This window comes from Apus apus, chromosome 12 (genome assembly GCF_020740795.1).
Source record: "Apus apus isolate bApuApu2 chromosome 12, bApuApu2.pri.cur, whole genome shotgun sequence".
In the NCBI taxonomy this organism is placed as follows: Eukaryota; Metazoa; Chordata; class Aves; order Apodiformes; family Apodidae; genus Apus; species Apus apus.
This window is the reverse complement of record NC_067293.1, coordinates 19,541,064-19,547,300: the sequence shown is the minus strand read 5'-3', so window position 1 is coordinate 19,547,300 and position 6,237 is coordinate 19,541,064. Positions and strand designations below refer to the sequence as shown.

Genomic DNA, 6,237 nt, shown 5'->3' with positions numbered 1-6,237 from the left:
GAGAGGGAGAAGGTTTCTGGAAGCAGGTGGCACCACTCAGCCACGTCCATGTCCATCAGGTCCACCCCTGGCCATGGGGCCCAGGACTGCTATGGGGTGGTCTGAGGCTCTTCCCTCCAAGACCAAACCATGGGAGCCCTGACCTTTTAGACCAAGTTGTGGGTAGCCACAGGAGAATTTTGTAAGCCACTTGGGTACATAAGTGGATAGAGGTGCACTTGAGAGGCCACTGGGCCATGTTCACCCTCTGCTTTGCCTGGTGTTCTCACTCCATCACAGCCTCTGCACAAGCAAATGAGACCTGCAGCTGAGCAGAACCTTTTCAAAGCCAGCCCCAATTAGGCTTCCTCACAGGATTAGTGTATGTATTTTAACAATGCATATAATAACAAATATCAGGAGAACATGCATTAGTTCCACCAAGGGCCCTGCAAATACCCAGAATTAGCAAGTTAATGTAAGAATGGAGTATGTGCCTATTATTCCCCTATTCTCAAAATCTTCATCCTTTGATGGATGCACTCAAGGGAACCATTTGAGAGTGTCTCTGCAAGACACTTCTGTAGTAATTTGACTGTAAGGTTTTTGCTCCTGTGCTCCCAAGCAATCAGAGGAGAATCAACACATCCCTTGATCATACCAAACTTTGATATTGCCAGGCAGGACTGCTTCACAGCTCCAAGACCTGCATGTTTTACGGTTGCAGAGGTGAAGATCACAGCCCCCATCAACAGAGGAGCATCACTCAACAGAGCAACACTATGATCTGCCACTCAGTTCCCTTCAGGCACCTGGAATCTAATCCCCAATATTTTAAAAGCAAGCAGGCACTGGGGCTCTGAGTGAGTGCTCAGTCTGAATGGCTCTTCCTAAGGCCGGAGCCAAATGCAGGGAGCTGATCCTGGCTTAGTCCCTGAGCTGAAAGGTGAGTTTGGGCAATTTATTTCATTTTACTTTGCCTCCATTCCATGTGGGGAACCAACAAGGTCTGTTTCTGCACTGGTATTTTTGTGGTTCCCTACAGAGAGCTGGTTAGGGCAGGGGGGGATCAAAACCTTCCTGGGTTAGAAGTGAGCTCGTTTAGCAGAGGAAGGAACTGTGGTAGGAGGACAGTGAGGGACGGGCACAACACTGCCCTGTCAGGACAGAGCTGGAAGCCCCAGGTTTCCCCAGTCTCCATTAAGGTTATTGAATTGGCTTTTCTCACAAAGGCAAGATTATCCTTTGGGATTTCTTGCCGTAGGGTTTAGCAGCAGCATGGCTATAGAGTGGCTCCGATGGGTGCCAGGCAAAGTGAGGGCAGAGAAGTCCATCCCAGGCTGTCAGGTGTACTAACCTGGATGCTCCCTCTACTTGGGGAGTCCCTAAATCTGGAGCTGAAAGAGCACAACTCATCCTGCTCTGCCTGATTTCTGGGTTAGCTCAGATCGGCCCTTGGGCCATGTGGCAGCCAGGGGCAGATGAAGGGGACCCATGGACCAACCCAGCAACAGCATTTTCCTAGTCTTGTCATCCTGGAAAACAAAAAAGCAAGGGATGACATTCCTCAGGCACCTCAGGGCTGGTTCCCAGCCACCCAGTGAGTGACAAGGAGAGACCCACATCCTGCAACGTGGCAGTATCTTTATCCCCCAGCCCTCCCCACACCTCACCAGGGTGGGTCTGGGAGCAGCACAGCACAGAAGCTGGTCTGGGAGCTGCCTGGCAGCCCACAGAGCCAGGCTGACAGTCAGAGGCGAAGCAGCAACTCCTGTGCTATTTCAGTCCCAGCAAGAGCTGCAAAATTCATGAAAAAGAGAGATACTTGACAGCAAGAGTCAAAACTCCCATTCCTGCAAGCTGTTTCAAGCCTGGGTTTGATGCCAGTGGCTGGCTGCATTGCTCACTCCTTTCTGCACCTCTTGGGAAGCTGGACACTCAGCCAGAGCATGCACAGTGTCCTGGCTGTGCCTGCAGCCCCACTGCTGGGGACATCCCCTGCCCTTTGCCTGTGCTGCAGCAGCAATCTAACCCAGCGGAGTTTAATCGCAAGCTGTCGGGGCCGGTCTGCAGAGCTGTCAGGGAATCTGAGAAATCCAAGTGTAAAATCAGCATGTTTTGTGGGACGGCGGGCACAGAGTGCCCATATGTTCCCCACGCCCAGCCCCAGCCAGCTGGGCAATGCACACATCTTCAAGGCTTTCATTTCGCTGTCTCTCCCTGTTGGAGTTGTCAGAGAAGTGTCGCTGCCAGCCCATGGAGCTCTGCGGAAAAACGCAGGGCTCAGTCCTTCACAGATGGACTTCCCTCACGTCTGGGCTTTGATCAAGGGAAGAAAACAGCGGGGGTGGGTGAGGGTGGAGCTGATTACCTTGAAACGTGTCTGTGGAAGGATTTGGGTGCGCAGACATGCTCCCAGTATGTTCTGCCTGTTGGTTTCCCTGCCCGTCTCCCTGCTCTTCTGGGGCTGGGAACCCACACTGGCTGGGATACCCCAGCTGCATCCCATGGGATGTGCAGTGCCCTCCAGGCAGCCCAGCACAGCAGGATGCTCACCTGCTCCGTGTGATGCAAAACAGCCCCCAGGCTCCCAAGTGACTTTTCACAGAGCCCTGAAGGAATTGCCCCCCACCCTCAACCCACAATCGCTTTCAGGCCTGAGTTTTCCCCACCAGACATGAGCTGCAAGATTCAGGCTGCAGGGAGGAAGAGGAGAGGTCTGGAGGGATCAAGGCTACGGGGGGACCCAGACTTGGGGACCAGCCATGCTGCCAGTGGCATTTGGCAACTTCTGCAAGTTTATTCTCCTCTTACCCATGCAAGGAAGGACAGCATATTGAAAGGATTAGGGCCAGGACTTCTCTAGAAAAACAAAGGCAAGTTAGAAACACTGACCTTCTCTGGTGGTTTAGGAAGAACCCACCTCCCTTTTATCCTTCTCATCTTTCCATCAGGAGGAGGGGAGGGTGGAAACTTTCAGCAAGGTATTTTCACCGGGATCCTCCTGACTACCTCATCTGGGATCATCAGCCTGGCTTTGTCTGGGTGCTCTGAATTAAAGGTGCAAAGGAAAACACTTTTAATCCCTTTCATGTAGGAAAAGTGCAGCCCCCCACTCTGGGGTAGCTGAACATAAAATAACTGGAGGCTCAGTTGGTACCTGGTGGGTAGAAAGGGAGATAAAGCCAAAATGGAAACATAGATGGGTCTAAATCATGGCATGTTGATGCAGACTGGGTGGTTAGATTTGGGAGGAGTCCCTGAAGGAGCTGCTTTGTTCTGTTGGTTGGAGAAGGGCATGTCATGGAAGGCAGGAAAGCTGCTGAAGGCAGCAGGGAGGAGAGCTCATGTTTGTGAGAAGGGGGATTAACTCACCAGGCACCACAAAGTTTGTTTTTAACTTTCCCAGGAGCCTGAGCAGAGGCTGCAGCTGGTTATTTATTAGCAACCCTTTTAAAGGTGTGCCCTGCCTGGCTGCTGCCAGCTGAGTCCTGGCAGTGGTGACACTGACAAGACACCCTGTGGCACATGTCTCCTGTGACACCCCGTGGCATGAGGGCAGCCCGGGGTCAGCACTGAGGGGGTGCAGGCCCCTGGGGTATTTGGGGGTGCACATTCCTACGAGAGGGGACAGCCATGCTCTGGGGGCACCTCCAGCTGTGGGGACAGTCCCAGCAGAGGCAGGAGGCTGGTGGGGAGCTGTGCTTGGCCGAGCAGTGCTGGCACTGCCAGCTTGGCTGGTCTGGCACCTGCTGTAGGCACAGGCAGAGCCAGCCTGTTCAAAGTGTAATGAACAGAAAATCAGCCGGAAACTGGTTTCGGGCCAGGACCATGTCCAGAAAAAGAACAACAACAAAAAACTGAGAGTAATACACAGTGGGAAAAAAAAAAAAATAAATAAAGTCCCAACAGCTGAATTTGCCCTTTCTGAAAAAAACTGTTTCAGGAAACCTGGAAACTTCTGCCTTGCACAGGTAGAGTGAAGCCTCTGCCTCGCAGGTTGCATCTTCCAAGTCAAAATTCAAGGCACATCTCAGAAGGCAGAAAAGCAATTTAAAAGGATGAAATAACAGGAAGGCACCAAACACAATGAAAACAAAGATTTGAGATTAATCCAAACCGATTTATTTTGTATTTGGCCCATAACCCCCCAGACTCTTCTGACCTTCCACGATGATGTGGCAGCCCTGTGCAGAGTGGCCCTTGTGGCCTTTCTGCTGATGTGGCCACTCGTGTGATGCAGCCAACCAGGGACAATGGGTCACTTTCATGCCCTGTTGCCAGTCACAAAGCACGTGCATCCTGCCCAGAAGCCATGTGCAGGGTGTACTCTGACCAAGGATCTGATGGACTTGCATATGGCCAATGGGGTTGTTTGAAGCACATGGAGGGTGCTGAGGATAACTTCTTGGCCTTTTGATTAAGGTCAAGTGTAGTATCTGTTCTTATCAGTTTAATATCTGGACCATCTCTGATGAGAGGACTTACTATAAAACTGATTTTTGGGCCTTGAAATTGGGCCCAGAGCTTGCCCTCTGCTCTGTGCATCATTCCTGTATTGCCATGCCTTTGGGAATGGAATCCAAGGCAGTGATGGAGTCACCATCCCTGAAGGGATTTAAAAGCCCTATAGATGTGGTGCTTGGGGACCTGGTTTAGTGGGAACTTGGCAGTGCTGGGTTAATGGTTGGACTTGATGACCTTAGAGGTAATTTCCGACCGAAACAATTCAATGTGCTAGTTGAGTATCTCAAAACTATGTTCTATTCCATCAGGATGGTTGCTGGGCTGAAGGCTCCTTCACATGGCCCTATCCAGTGCCAGAAGGGGCAGCTGAAGCAGGGCAGGGTGCTGCCAGTGAGGGGACATCAAAATAAGCCCCAGAGGTTGGGACAGGCTGTAGGAGAAGCATCTGTAGTGACAGCCAGTGGAGGCTGAGGAGCTGAGCCATTCCCTGCCTGCTCCAACCTCGTGCTTCTTCCCACCTTCCACCCATGAGCAGGTTTGCAGCTTTGGCAGCTCCTGCTTCACCCCTTCTCTGCCCAACTCAGACCACCCTCAGCAGCCAGGCAGGTCAGATCAGGCAGAGGGAGAAGGCAGAAGCCAAAAAAATGCCCCTGGCACCACCCAAAGGGCTGGGCACAGATGGCATGTGTGCACCCCCATGTTCCTGATGCCAGCCTGTCTCTTGGAGGTGACCGCAACTCGTCACCCGCAGCTGCCGGCCCTGTCAGGTCCCCTCCACACCCGTCTCCAAGTGTGACATTCCAGCTCATTTATTTACCCCATTAGAAGCTCCGGAGGGAGCTGAGGAACTTGGGTGCAATTTCTCTTCTTGGTTTTCAGGCCCTGAGCACATATGAGAAGAAACATGTGCAGCACCCCCCTCTCCCCCCTCACTGCGTCCCTCATCGCTGGCGTTGGGCTCTGACCTCCTTGCTTTCTGCCCTGATTTCTAAATAATGTTGAAAATTTGTCACTGCCCCCCTGTCATTCCTCAGCCATAATCCACTTGAAAGGGACGGTTCATGGAGCCAAAGAAAACACCGTGCCTGGGACTTACAGAAGAAACACCAGACCTGGTTTTGCCTCTAAAGAAATATACGCTGGAGACCATCCGTCCTGGCTGACAAGAGCAGCTCCAAAAGCAGCCTTGGGAGAAAAATGTCCTGGGAAATACCCCCAAAAATTAATTCTTACATGTTGCCGCCTCCAGAATAAATGAGAGAATGGCTTTAATTGGGTTGAGGGAAACTCTCTTTTCCACAGGGAGCTTTGGCTCTGTGTACGGAGCCATTAATCAGCAGGGGAGCAGAGAGCCCCAGAGCCATGCAGGTCCCACTGGGATCTGTCCCAGCATTCCTGGAAGTGGGAACCCCCCCGGTGCTGGCAGCTGCCAGCCCACTCCATGGCACAGCCCTGTCCAGGACGAGCTGGGAGGAGGGTCTGGTTGGTGCTTCTGCAGAGACCCCTGGGCTGGGGATGGGATGGAGGGCAGCAGGAGGGTCCAGCAACAGGGACTGATCAACAGTAGATTCCTTTCCTTAGTCTTTAAAACAGGGATGGATTTGCATCCCTGGGACTGGCATCACCAGTAAATTTGGGTTTTTTTGATTATTTTAGTTAGAGAAAGCTGTGGAGAGCCCCATGGAGGGCTGGCAAGCTTGTCTGGCACCTGGCTCTGCCATTCCTGTCCCCCTTCCCATCACCTGACCTATGTGGGCACTTTGGGGGCTGCAAATGGGTTCTCTGCCCAGC

At 52.3% G+C, this 6,237-nt stretch overlaps 1 non-coding gene across 1 annotated transcript; it reads left to right on the top strand.

The window, feature by feature from the left end:
* Positions 1 to 4,379: 4,379 nt before the first annotated feature.
* Positions 4,380 to 4,565, top strand: LOC127389861 (U2 spliceosomal RNA). Its single transcript, XR_007890717.1, has one exon. It is a non-coding gene; the product is annotated as a U2 spliceosomal RNA (small nuclear RNA).
* Positions 4,566 to 6,237: the final 1,672 nt, after the last annotated feature.